Genomic DNA, 14,871 nt, shown 5'->3' with positions numbered 1-14,871 from the left:
TTTCTTAAGTATACAGGAATATTGCAAAGTCTGACAGTGGTTTACGTTGGCAGACTCCTGCTGCCCTCATGTATCTATCTTGTGTAAGTTAGATGATGTGAATCAGTTCTTTGGGTTTTTCATGTTCTTATTTGGTAAACTTAGGTTAATGTTTTGGGAAACTTACCCCAGCACTCTAGCACAGTCTGTGGGTATAAATTTACTTGGAATTAATGATTGCTGCCAACGTTTTTCAAACCAGATATTGAATGAGAGAAGGTTTTAGTTAATATAAACCAGAGTCAGTTTATGCTGACAAAATGTTTCTAGATGTGTCAGGGAAAAGACAATCTGCTGAAATGTTTGACTAAAGTCAAGTTACAAACTGGAATGTTGTCCTTTGTTTGAGCCCAGCTCCAGCAGCAGGGTGGGGAGGTCACTCATTGCCAGCTGCCTCTGCCAGCTCCTGGTTATGTTTCGGGATGTGTTCTAACAGCCTTTGGCAGTGAGTGACAGGTAAGCCCCTTCTGAAACTCAGCTGGTCTGTTTCAATTGTATTTTTTCTGGTTTTCTTTCCCCCCCCTTCTTTAAGATACCTTGAGTGCACAACATGGTTATGGATATTTTGCTTGGGAATCTAGAAGTGCAGAGCCCTAAGCATGGTGCTGCACTTCGGTTAGCACCTTCACACTGAGTGCTGCAACTCGGATGAGCTATGACAACTGATTAAAAGTGATTTTCTTGGGCTCTTTCCAATGACCCAAGAACAACTGTTTCTCCTGTTGGGACTTGATGGAGTTGGATTTGATGATCCTTATGGGCCCCTTTCAAAGTAAGATATTTTATGACTGCAGCACCCAGGCGAGAACATCTTCATGGTCTGCAGTACTCATCAGCAAATGACTTAGCTGCTGAATATTCTCTTCCCTGATACATGGTGGTTGAACTCACCAAGGCATTTTGCAGCCTGAAGGTCTGATGTCCCAGCTGTGGCTCAGAAACACCTGGGTCCAGGCCTCTACTCCACAGTGACTGTTCATATCCCATCACTGTGTGGCTCAGCCACTGACACTGGGAAGGCAGCTTGTGCTCTACAAAAGTGTCTCCTAATAGTGACACCCTGTTCACATAGGGGTATTTGATTTAATAAGTTTTCAGCTCCAAATAACTTTAGCTAGAATGGGAACACAGGGAAATGGACAGCAAAGGGGTCCTGTGGTCCTTGCTCTCCTCACCCTTGCTCAAGGAGTTACTCTGTGAGAGCTGTGACAGCCTTGTTAGCCAACAGCATATGGTGTCTTCCTCTCTCCTTCCCTAGAGCCTGGTTTTCCTCCACTCTCTGCCTGAGGCAGTCATGAGTCTATGTGCATGGAGCAGGGAGAGTTTTATTTGTCTGGGTAGGATATAACAAGAAATCAGCATTACCAATGGTCTTCCTTTATTGCCAAATCAGCATACAGCTAAAACCCTGATTCTGGCACCGGTGTGCCAGGCCTCGCACCCTGGCTTTGCACCTTTCCAGGTGGGAGATGTGTACAAGCAAGGGCAGAGCCAAGCTGTGGCCCAAGGAGGGTGAAGAAACCGCTGATCCCAAGCTCTGATGAGGAACACAGCTTTCAGGTATCCCTGTTTGTGGGATTAGTGTGGTCTGACATGCAGGTATTGTAAACATTATCATTTTTGTTCCAAGGTGGAGCTGACATTTCTCCCCTCTGATGGAAATTTACCTTTTCTCTCTTTTCCCTTTCTAGAGCTGGCCCTCTGCAAAGGAGCAGAGTGGCAATAGATGGCACTGCTGGGACAGGCTGGAGCCTCTGCCCACTGTACCATGGCCTGAAGGCCACTGCTTTGCTGGGGTTCAGCAGGGCTGGGTCTCAGGGACGGCTCCTGGCATGCATGGCCGCATTAGTTCAGACTTGATGTTTGAGCTGCAGATACATAAATTGGGCACATCTGGTGTAAAGGGTCTGCAGCAAGACTCTGCATTTCTAGTCGAATTTCTGCTGCACCAAGACTTTATGCTAGCACCTGTCTTTCTTCTTCTGTTTCCATGCAGTGCAGAAGGCAGCAGTCAGCATCAAACAGCATCTCTGGAAACTTCTGTATGTGAAAAGCCAGAGCAGAAAAGCAGCCAGGAGCTGCCTGGAGAAACTGGGAGCAGGATGGGAGCTGTGGGGCAGAGCTGCAACTCTGGTCCATGCAAGTAGATATGATCAGCTGGGCAGAGGTCCTCCCCTGCTGCTTGGTTCAACCAGGTTCAGCTGCAGCCTCTCCCCAGGCAGCTCTCAGTCGTCAGTGCAGAATCTCAGCTGCAGACCCCTCCTTTGCTTTCACCTCCCAATGGGCTGCAGATTCCCAGCAGAGCAGTTTATGGGCAGATGGCTGTTTTCACCTCAATATTCCTTTCTTAATTTTTACTGAAATACTATAATTTATGTGCTCTGAGGCAGGCTTAAATCACTTGGGGTATACAAAACCCATGGAATTGATCCTTTGCTGCTGCAAGCCATTGGAGCAGGTTGGGGCAGAGCAGCCCAGGATCCATGCACAGACAGACCCATGTCTCACAACACACTGTGCAGGGAAGTGCTGGCTTCATGGTACCAGGCTCTCAAGACTCATCAGTTTACAATAAAGATCCAAGGGTTTCAAAATGAGTGTCAAATGGTTTTTATTTCCTTCCTGAGCAGTAGAGCTTTGTTTGGGGCTGTAATGTGTTTTGTGGAAATTACTGCTCAGGGCAGGGCTGAGATTCCCACAGTGCTGCCCTTCTCTAAGGCCAGATGCAGACCCTACAAACGAGCTGAGAAGCTTCTGTGGAGACAGAGATCCGGGGAAGAGCGCTGTTGCCTGCAGTGTCATTAGGAAGAGAGCAATTAAATCCTTTGAAATCAGCTGCACTCTGGTTATTTGCCTTTGTAATATCCCTAATTGCTGGGGAGAACCCACTTTAAGACAGGCATGGAGGCAGATTGATTCTGCACGGCGTTGGCTCTCCAGCACTTTGTTCTTTTTTTCTGTTTGGCCTCAGCAAGTGCAGCTTCCCAGTCGACTTTGTGCTGTGCAGGGGACCAAACTGCACTCTCATCACAAGGCAAGCTGCCTCAGCCCAGCCCAGCCCCAGCAGTTTGTTGGGTGTGAGCTACAGAAAGATGAAAGCCGCTGTATGCTTTCTAATGCATGACCAAGTCAGCTGGCTTCAAACATGAATGATTCAAGGCCCACGTGCACTTCTAAATGCCTGCTTTTTAATTAAAAAGCACTCCCCTCCCTGAAAATTTAGGCAGCTAAAGTGGCATTGTTCTTACCACAACAGAATGAATTATTTACATGCTATGCTCTGCTCTTTAAATTGCTTGGGTTTAATGTGCTGCATAGGCACTCATATTGATAGCAGTGCTGGTTTGCTTCCACTTAATCATCACCATTTCATTCATTTATTTATTTATTAACAAGAACTAAAACACCCAACACTGGCCCATCTGATCCTTCACTGTGCCACTGATGGGCTGTGTTCCCTCCCAGGCTTATGTCATAATAATTGTGGTTTTGCTGTAAAGAGGCTGTTTCATAGCCTGCTGTGGAACTGGGTGAGCAGGGAGGTCATAGTGCCCCTGTACTCTGCTTTGGTTAGGCCGCACCTTGAGTACTGTGTCCAGTTCTGGGCCCCTCAGTTTAAGAAGGACATCGAAACACTTGAATGTGTCCAGAGAAGGGCAACAAGGCTGGGGAGAGGCCTTGAACACAAGCCCTATGAGGAGAGGCTGAGGGAGCTGGGATTGTTTAGCCTGGAGAAGAGGAGGCTCAGGGGTGACCTCATTGCCCTCTACAACTACCTGAAGGGTGGTTGTAGCCAGGAAGGGGTTGGCCTCTTCTCCCAGGCAACCAGCACCAGAACAAGAGGACGCAGTCTCAAGCTGCGCCAGGGGAGGTTTAGACTCGAGGTGAGGAGGAAGTTCTTCACCGAGCGAGTCATTCGTCATTGGAACGGGTTGCCCAGGGAGGTGGTTGAGTCATCGACCCTGGAGGAGTTCAAGGGGAGATTGGACGTGGCACTTGGTGCCATGGTCTAGTCATGGGGTCTGTGTTGATAGGTTGGACTCGATGATCCTCGAGGTCCTTTCCAACCTAAGTGACACTGTGATACTGTGATACTGTGACATTTGTGAACCAGGAAAGTGGTGTGTGTCACCACAGTGGCATTTGCCACCACGATCTTGCTGACACTGACACTGATTCATGTCTATGCTTTAGGGGGCTCTGCTGGTTCCAGTTCATCTACTCACTGTTTTAATAACATTTAGAATTATAAAATAAGAAGAATGAAATTGTTAGGGTAACATGGTTTTCTGACTTCTCCTATTTCTCCTAAAGCATCCTGCAGCTGTGGCACCAGTTCAAGGTGACTTGGAAGAAGTAGCTATAAGCAGAGGACAAGTTGCAAAGCTTATGTGTGGATGTATCCAGGAGATGCTGGGTGACATGGCTCTTCTGGGCTGGTGCATGTTTCAGTTGCTGATAACTCTGAGCTTTACTTGCCTAGAATAGAATTTACCAGAAAGAGAACTTTTGGACAACTCATGAGACTGCTGAAGGGAACTAGGTGCTGTCCTGTGCCCGAGGTTTGCAGCCACTGCACAGTTTGCACAGCAGTGTCACTGCACACGGAACTGCTGCGGGGTACCAGGTGTAGAGGTTTGCACAACAGTTCTCATGGGATGAAGTCAGAGCTCAGAGACAGCTGTGGGAGCATCAGCTCCATTTTCCCTGCAGCAGCTGTGGAGATCTGTCAGGTGCAACTTGCCCCTTTCCTGGCTGATCTAACCCATAAATTGTCCTTTCCAGTACAGAGCCCTCCTGCACTCGCTGCACACTCTCCTGGCATCACTGCACAGATTTAATGAACAGTGTTTGCTGGAGGCTTGCCTGGAGGAGGGGCAGCACTGGGGATGTTGAGCTGCTATCTCCCCATCTGGGTCACAGACCAAGAAGCCATGGCTGCATGTTAAGGGCTATTTGGATCTGATTTTGATACAGAGCAGAAGGTTTTTGATGGAGCTGGGCAGAAGCAAACTTTAGGGCTTTGATATAATTTAATCTTCCTTTAATTCCATTTGGAAGTAATCTGCAAAGTTACCAGAGTTCTTCCAGACAAGGTCACGAACAACTTTCTTGTGATAATTTAAAAATATTTCGTTTCCATCTCCATTCTCCCCTTCATCTTCTCTCTGTTTCCACTATCAGTTGGATTTTTTTTGCATTTGCAATTCAAATCAGTTGGGATTGAAGCTGCCCTCTTCCTCAAGCAGCAGCCCCATTGGGATTGCTGTGTGGGTGTTAATGTGGTACCACACCCCACCAGGAATCACACAGGGATGCTGAGTGCAATCTCCTGACTGCTTTTTCCGTGCTCACTTAGAAAGCAAAGAAGTTCTGACTCTTGGTAAGGTGCAATGAGCTCCTGCTAATTCTGGAGCAGGCAAGACTGTTCAGCAGAAGCAGCTTAGAAAACCAGGAATTGATGGGCTGCAGGAAAGGTGCTAACACACTGCAGCCGTTTCTCAGGGCCGTGTTTGATAGATTAGTAACAGGCTTTTGCTGGTAAAATGACACTGGGGAGAGGAAACAGAGCAGAGAGACCTTCAAATGCTGGGGACACTGAGCTTCTGGGATGGAGTGGCCATGAAAAGACAAGCTGAATATTGCTGAGTGGTTTTAGAGGCGACACTGAAAGCTTTAGCTGCCTTCTGATACACCAGACCTAATTCCAGTCACCACAACCAAGACGACTCTGGTAGCTGTAGAAGGCTGCTGAAGGGTGTGTAAGATCAGTGTGGAATTGCAATGTACAGGTGAGTCTCTCATAGCAAATCACTGCTGTGTGTGGCAAGAGGGGACATGAAGATGCTCACTAATCCATCCTCCTGTACCAAACCAAGATCAATATGTCTAGACCGTCCCTGGGAGATGTTTATGCACCTTTTTCCTTTTTCTTTTTCAACTCTTAAAGGTATCTCCCCCCTCCAGTCTCCTTGAGCAGTCTGCCAGGGCTTTGCTGCACTTCAGCTTTGAAAGTTTTTCCCAACAGCCATCTTGATTCTCCCATTCTATTATTTTTTTGTGTGTCTGACTCTCAGCAGATATGGAAAGCAGGTCATTGCTCTCTTCAACAGAAACACTTTATGAAAACTGTTATCCCACTTCTGCTCTGCCTTCCATTTTCATGCATTCGTTGACCCATGCCCCTCCTTTTCTCCTTAGGGCTGTTTTCCACATCTCTGGTCACTCCCATTGCTGTCCTCTGGCCTCTTGCCAGCTGGGGCCTGTCTTTCTTGATGAGTAGTGCCCAAACTTGGAGCAGGACTCCAACTGAGTCTTTAGTAATGGGGAGGGGAAGGTTTACTTCATGTGTCTCTCATAAGCTTTTCTGTTGATGAATTCCAGCATGATAGCTGAAGGGGAAGAAAAAGGCAAACAACATCCTCGTGGCCCTTGAGATTTGGGCATGGTGGAGATGAGGACCATATAAGTACACAGATAGATGCATGGATTAAATGCAGGCTTTAACCAGACAGTCAAAAGGAACTGAGCTTGGGAAAGTGGCCTCCCCAAGGGCAGACTGCTGCTAGCATATGTGCAAGCTTCAGGTCTGCCCTGGTGAGGACCAGAGATGAGTGTGAAAGAAGGGCTTCATTCTCATCCCAATGGTGGGCATCCCATAAGAAACTCATCCACATCAGGAGCTGTGTGGTTGTCCCTCCTGGACATGTACCAGGTAGATTTTGTCATGCTGATGGGTCCCAGCCCCTCTAGGCTCCATGAGAGGGTCTGAGCCTTTCTGCTGCCAGACTTGGCTTTCAGTGCTGGTGTCTGTAGGCACATTTATTTAAGCTGCTCTTCCCATTTGCTTTCCACTTCTGGAGGAAAAAGCTTTCTGAGAAAAGATGAATTGCACATTTTTTGCCTCCCCTTCAGCCCAAGTGTTAGGCAGGAGGCTGGTGAGTGATGCAAAGTTGGGCTCTGCAGAGGATGGTGGGGAGGCGTTCGGAGGAGTCCACAGTGGTGGCTGGAATTCCTGTTGCTATAACAACCTGATCAGGCAGAACTGGTTTTACCCCATAGCCCCCCTCTGTCCTTTCTTCTGTAACACAGGAGCTTCCTTCTTGCTGCAACCTGTTAGAGTCAGAGATATCAGAAATGAGGCCGACCCTGTGACAGTGCAAACCCTGGTAAGTGCAGTGTGTAAGACCAAGAGACCCACTGAGAACAAGTTTGACAGTTCTGCTCCATTCAGACATTTGGGGGGGGGGGGGTGGTCCAAGAACTGGTGTAGCTCAGTGAAAATCCTTGGACAGGCTGGAATGAAGGAAAAAAATTCCTGTAACAAGAGTGAAAAATGAACTGCTGGAGCAGCTTCTTCCCTGCTGCAGCTTTGGTCATGGTGGGTGTGAGTGGACCAGTGCTGCTTTGGGGCTGGGCGAGGATAGGGACAAACCACACCAGAGCATCACATCAAGCTTGCCCTGTCAGGGGCTTCACTGAAGGAGCTGCCCTGGTTATGTGAGCTACCTTGGTATTTTTATCTTAGCAAATGCTGTCCAGAGAACTGTCACCTGCATGTCTTCCTCCCTGTGACCCCAGCTGCTATCCCATTCCCATGACCATCAGGGGACCGCAAAGTTTCAGTGGGCATGCACCACATGTCAAGCATGAACTGGTTGCATTAGGAACAGATCCAGCAGCTCAGATGTGGCATTATTATCTCTGAGGAACTGACATCCATCCAGCAGATTCCCCAATGCAGACAACACCAAGAAAGATTTCTGAGGGAAGGCTCAGTGCTGCAGTGTGCTGTGGGGAGCAGCAGTGAGCAGGGGTGTTGGATAGCCACAGGCAGTGAGTAGCATCAAGCAGTGACCTTGCAGTGAGTATGCAGAACACAGCTCTCCTCCGCAGCACGCTCTGGGTGATGGTGATGATAGCAAATCCATCTGAAATTCCTTAGCTTGGGACAAAGATCATCACATAGAACATTCCCTGGATGCCTTTGGTATCTCCAGAGCATGATTACACAGCAAAACCATCTGTTAAATTAGGGGTTGTTCCTCAGCAAACTGTAGAGTTGCTTTTAGAACTCCATAGTTATCTTTTTAATTAAATATTGGACTTTATAGGATAGATCAGGAAGAGTCCCAAACTGTGGGAATTACTTACTGGTGCAATACAGTGGGAGAGCTCCCAGGATTCTGACTCCACTATAGTGCTGATGTCATTCTGTTAATGCAATTTCATTCTCTTAATTTGTTAGAAGGCTACTTGGATTGCAAATTCAAATAGCTGATTAATGTGAAATCCTAAAGTTAAGGTTTTCCCCCTAAACCCCAATTCCTCTCCCATGTTGAGCTACAGAGAGTTGCAACCTGCAAATATCAGAGGAATCTTTCCCCCCTCCCCCCCTTCTCATAGCAATCTCATCCCTGTTAATGCAGTGTAATTTCCCCTTATCTGGTTGTTGAGAACAGCTAATTTTCCTGAAATGCCCTTTGATTCCTACTAGAGACCACCAAATGGTGTGGAAATTTCCATCCTGAGCAGTTTTAGTGTTGGCAAAGTTACAAGTAACTGAATACAGAATAATTCTGGTGGGTCAAGCAGGTATCTTCCAAATGCAGCAGTAGGAGGCAGCTCTTCTCAATCGACTGGTTTAGCATTTTAGATGTATTTTCCTCCTGTTAGCCTCTTCTACAATGGAGTTGAACAACATCAGGTCACAAGTCCCAGGGTTTAAAATAAAAGGTGCTGCTTTGGGGTGTCACAGCCAGAAAAAGACATCAGGGCTCAATATAAATGGACAAATAAAAAGAGTAAAGCAGCAAGGGCTTGCCTTCCATCCATCAGGTGGTCATCTTCTTCCACTTCTCTGTAAGTCTGTTGAGAATTGTAACTGTGCTGCTTATTAGCACAGCTAGTGTTAATAAGTTAACACTTCACTAGTCCATTGGGTTAAAGAACTTGTAGGGAATAAAAGAATGCACTGGCAAAATACCACTGCTGCACATTGGCTTTGTGGCTGTGAGACTGCAGCTTTGATGCTGAGTGTCTGAGGGTGCTTGAGGGGTTCCAGTATGCTGTACAGTCGCTTTGAGTAACTCAAAGACTTACTGAGATACACTCAGAGAGAACTGCATCCTCAAGGCACATTTCAAGGAAAACCTAACTGTCAGAATCTATAGGATGTAACTTGCAATTAAGTTTGCACATTCATCCATTTTCTTGCAAATCCTTGGGTAGATGGGAACTAAATATAGCTAATGGACTCATGAGCTCAAGTACACACAACGCTGTGCTTTTATTTCTACAGCCAGCCGCAGGGTCCAGGTAGAGGGTTGATGTTCCTTGACAGCAACATAACAAGTAAGAACCGGAGGGATGATGCTCTGGAGTGACTCAGCACCATGCCTGTATGTATAAAGTGCAATATTTAACAGCTGGGGAAAAAAGCCCTGCTTGAGTTTATGTTCTCAGCCCAAGCAAGGGTGGCTCAGAAGACCTTCACACAGCAGGACTGTACAGAAGATGCTCAGATGGGAGTTTGGAAGTTTTAGCTGTGTTGGTGTTCCCCAAGGGCTGGAGCTGCTCAGCACAACCTGCCTGGCTCAGAGCTGCTGTAGTGTTTTCTCACAACACCAGGGAGCTGCTGCCCCATGCACCTTTCCCCCAGACACCAGTTATGTTTGAAGCAAGGAATATGAGGTGACAGCTGATTTTATGACCCTTTATCCCAAACCTGGGGTGATCTACTTCTCTCTGAGGGCCAAGCAGGACCTTCCAGTGCCTTTGGTAAACCTGGTGGTAGCTAGCAGAAAAGCACTGAAGGACTAGGGCTTACTTTGCCTGTGATTATTGTGTATACGTGCCTTCCTGCCAGGCATTGCTGTACATTTCCCAGGCTGCAGCTTTCCAGCTGCTCAGTGCTGAGACAGTCTCCTGCTGTCTTTTGGAGGTGCCCCTTCAGTGTCTGGAAAGACTGCAATTAAACCTGCAAACTGTGAGCAGGCCAAAGGATTTGTTTCCATTTACAAAGTCACCTCCCCCTAAAATGTGCTTCAGTCCATATTAGGGCTGGAGCATCATATTTCTCCTGATCAAGCAAACTGTTGGGAGATCAGGTCTCAGATTGCACTGCAAAGAATTGTAAAGCAAACCACTGAAGTTCCTGAGATGGTTCCCCAGACATTGCTGCTTGTTTGTGCTTGTTCCTATACTAATCAACTTTTTTTTCCACAGGGGAAACTTGGTTTAGTCAATTTCTTGCAAAATTGAGCTGGTCTTTCTTGGTTTAGTCAATTAAAATCAATGAAGATGGATGCTTAACTTAAAGGCCCCACTGGTGGGTGGCCAATGTCATCTCAGCAGCCATAGAAGCGAGGTGGAGAAGAGCTGCTAGCACCCAGTGCTGGGGAAATAGAAGAGCTGAGCTATCCTCAAGCTTCAAGCAAATCTAGTTTTTAGTAGAGAATAAAATCCTTACATTTCTTACACAGAAGGAACGATGCAACTCAAAAATTGTGCTTGTTGCAATGCCTCTTTATTGAATTCCCTTGTTTGTGGCATTCCTGGGGGCTATTAGTTGCTTTAACTGGAAAAGCAGCTGCTGGGCCCCTGAGCATTTGCTCTCAGAGGCAGCATGTTCCCCTGCAGCCTCCAGCCCTTGGGATTCACTCAGCTCCTATCAGTCTCCAAACTGCTGTCAGCCATCTTCCATCCTACTTTCATTTGAAAATGGGGTGCAGAAGAGCAAAGACCAGAGCAGGAAGGGTTTGTGCAGCCACATGTGGCACCCTAAAAGTTGGTTCACATCTTACCAGGACTGTTTTCTGCAGAAAAAAAACATTCAGGTAGGACAAAGAGCTTTGGGCAAGGAATAAATTGTAGCTTCTTTGTGGAGTTTAAGATCTACTGAAATACTTTTGTTGCCCTTGGTAAGCAGAAGAGCTGAACTGCTGCTTGGCTTGACCAAATCCTTCCTGCACAACACTTCCCATATCAAAGGGATTGGTCAGGGCAAGGCAGGCAAAGATCACCTGCACTCACAATGAGCTTGAGGAGGAGGCTTTGATGTGCTGCTGAGCAGAGGTATTTAATTAACCTCCTCTATTGATTTTGATGGAGAACCACCTTCACTTTTTATGTGCAAGGACAAAAAAGACTGTCTAAAGAGCAGCCATCTGTAAGACAGCCAAGCGAGTGATGGGATAGGCTTGGTTCATTCACCTCTGATTTTCCAGTGGTGAGATTGTGGTTGACCTTTATGAGCATGCCAGAAAACAGAGAATGGGTGAGGAAGCCGAAGAAAACTAGAGAAGGTCCTCAAATTCCCTATGTTTCCCTGGCACTCAGGGTGATACAGGAGGTGTATGAGGGGTGCAGAAACACCCTGCTCCATCCAGCAAGTGAGCAATGTCCTCTGAGCAGATGGAGATTGGACAGAAAGGTTGAGGTCCCCTCACATCAGCTGCCAGGGCAGAGGATGTCAGTGCTTCCTCCTGTGGTGATCCTCAATGTGGAGGTATGAGGGGGTCAACCTTCAGCACTGCCCCAAGGGCCAGTAGATGCCTGTGAGGTCTACCTTGCTCCACAACCCATCAGGAGTGAGGAAGTAGGTTGAAAACACAGGTCAAATGGCTAAGCTTGAGCTTGAAAGGTCATCAAAGGATTTTGGAGAACAATTGTGAAACACTGAAACATCTGCTTGCTCTTCAAACATAATGGTGGGTGAGAAGTTCAGGAGTTTGCTGGGATTTCCTGATTACTGGAGTGTAACTGCTTGAATTGAGAGCCTTTTAAATTTTGCATTACATTGGCTGGGGTTTTAATATTTAATGTATGGAAAAAGACAAAGGCAGGTAACTGACAACTCTCTCAAAATAAAAGTCTCTAGTATGATAATCCTGAGGAATCTCTGCCATTGTTATTGCTTTGGGTACTGGAACATCAGAATCTAAATGCTGGGAGCAGGGAGGGAAGTCCCTTGTGAATGTTTGGGGTAAGGTTAGAAGCAGCCTGAATGACAGGCAGGATGTGGCTATGGGAGTTTGTTGCCAGGTAGTGAAGGCTGTGGCTGGGTCAAATCTTCATGTATCATCACTGTTCTTAAACCAGTTCTCCATGATGTGACTCTGGGCTGAAGACTCACATTCCTGGGCTGGATGCCCCTGCCCCATGGGTCCAACATCCTCTGCAGGGCACCTGTGACCGCTGTGCCACTGCATGGAGCAAGGCTTTCCACGGTTGGGGTAATGCTGCTGCTTTTGCCCTGGGGCTTTTTCTTCCCTTTGCATCCTTGCCTTTCCCAGCCATCAGAGATATGAGGAGCACGTGGGTGGGACCACTCAAGGAGTGCTGCTCTCTGGAGGCACTTACCACATGCACAGCTGCATGAGTTTATCCAGACCATCTCTTTTCATCTGCTTCAAACCAGGTGACAATGATTTCTGTCTTCCACAGTGGATCTGAGTTTTGCTGAACACCTCTGGACAGAGCACAGACAGGGATGTCAAAAGCCTTCTTGCCAAATCATCTGTCCTTTGTGCAAAAGCACCCTGATGTGCCTTGCAGAAAGGCTGCATTGCAACTGCTTTTTGCAGGAAAGAAGTATTCACTGGAAGTCTTAATTCTGTGTTATCAGGAGGAGTTTGGACAGCAAAAGGGGTTTGAGAGCACTCCTGTGCTAGGAGTTCAGAGATGATAGAGATTTCTAAGCTGGTGACCTTTTTAGATGTTTAGTCATGCTGGAAAAGAATCTCAACAGGGCAAGGATGGTTGGGTCAGATGTTGGGGTAAAGGTTTTGCTGCAAGGCTGGTTGGAGTTTTGGCACTTCAAGCTAAAGCACTTAGGGCAGTTTGAGCCTCGTTGTGCTGAAGGATTTGAGCTCTGCTCTCTGGACAAGTGCTCATTGCCAGGGCATTTCTAAGAAATTGAAAATCTGCTTTGCTTCCACTTTTCCCAGCTGCATCTTTGAAAAATAAAGTGATCAGTAAGCAGCATGCTGAAAGATGCAGCAGACAAAACTCCTTCAGTCTCAGGCTGAACATCCTATAGGGAAGGAGAAATGTTCCTGGCACCTTCAGAGAGGCGCCACACAAGTATCAAAAACTGTGATCTTAAGATGGCTCCATACTCTGGTTTTCCTCCTGCTCAGCTCCAGATAACTCCTGGCTCCATTACTGACTCTTTCCAATCCTGGTTTGCCACTCTCCCCCATGGGCAGTGTGCATTAGCCTGGTCTCCAAATCCAGACCCACAGCACCCTCAGAGCTGGGCACTGCAGCAATGCCCACTCTGTTCTCAGCATCCTATGCTCCTACTGAGATTCAGGAGCAGAGCTGCACTTTCAGTAGGTTGCTGCAGTGTTTTCAGTTTGTACAATTACATCCAATTTGTTCTTTTTGGTTAGCTGGTGCTGGGTATTATTCCCCTGCAGAAATCGTGTGTACAGGAGAAAGGGCATGTTTAGAAGAGGTCATTAAAATTCATGGGGAGTAATGCTGTCCCATGTGAAGAAGTTTAATCTGAGGCAGCCTTCAAGAATGGCTTATTGCAGCCTTCTGCATCACCCACAAGTGCTTTGGGGAAAAACAGGGAAGGAGAACAGAGTGTTAGATAAGCTGCCTTAAAACGATCTTCATAATCCTGCAAATTAAAATGTATTTGATTAAAGACAAGACACAGAAGCAAAATAACCCAAGAAAGGCTGGAAGAGACCCTTCCCAGAGAGAATTTATGCTGTTGCTGTAGCTGTGAATGGATGTCACTGAAATCAAAGCTCTGCCCCCGGCAAGAAGCCAGTCCCTTCAGTGGCACAAGATGCCCAGTCTTTTCTTCAGGGCTCATCCTCAGGGAAGCTAGGCTCCTTAGTATTAGAAATAAGAGGAGGCTCAGGGGAGACCTTATTGCTGTCTACAGCTGCCTGAAAGGTGGTTGTAGAAAGGTGGTTGTAGCCAGGAGGGGGTTGGTCTCTTCTCCCAGGCAACCAGCACCAGAACAAGAGGACACAGTCTCAAGCTGCACCAGGGGAAGTTTAGGCTTGAGGCGAGGAGAAAGTTCTTCACAGAAAGAGTTGTTAGCCATTGGAATGTGCTGCCCAGGGAGGTGGTGGAGTCACCATCCCTGGAGGTGTTCAAGAGGGGACTGGATGTGGCACTTGGTGCCATGATTTAATAGTTATGAGGTGTTGGGTGACAGGTTGGACTTGATGATCTTTGAGGTCTTTTCCAACCTTACTGATTCTATGATTCTATGAATAACATGAAGTAGTTGCTTGAAATTAGATTTGACCACCCCCATGTCACTTCACAGCTATTGGCATGAAGCTTCCTGACTCCAAAGCATCTTCACTTTTGACTGTTGAATGGCATAAAGGAGGGGGAGGAGGAAGAGTTGCAGTTAAAGTCTGGGGCAAATGAGAACAGGGAATGGCCAAGAAGGGTTGGGCTCATGTAAGTTTTTCCAAACCTGCCTATTTTCTGCCAGTTCCTCATAAAAGATGAGCAATAAAAACCCTAAACTGTTGAGTGTCCCCATCAGCCTTGTTCTCATGGAGACACGCAACTCTTGTAGAAATTTCTGCCCTCAATGGAGAAACCTCTGACAGATGTGCTCCCTGTTAGCTGCAATAACAGGGACAAGGCAAAGAGTCTTGGGAGGAATCACTAAAGGATATCTCCTAAGTACATTTAGCTGCTCACTCACCCCCCACCCCATGTGGCTTTTGGCAGGTCACTTCCTTTTCTGTCTTAATTTCCCTCAGTCTGAAAGAGGATATTATGGTACTTTCCTGGCAGGAACTTTCTGAAATTGCTCTGTGACTGCGGAGTCCTTTTAGGATCTGC

This window comes from Melanerpes formicivorus, unplaced genomic scaffold, assembly GCF_026170545.1.
Source record: "Melanerpes formicivorus ecotype bairdi unplaced genomic scaffold, bMelFor1.0.p_v2 SCAF_19, whole genome shotgun sequence".
Classification (NCBI taxonomy): domain Eukaryota; kingdom Metazoa; phylum Chordata; class Aves; order Piciformes; family Picidae; genus Melanerpes; species Melanerpes formicivorus.
This window is presented reverse-complemented; position numbering follows the sequence as displayed.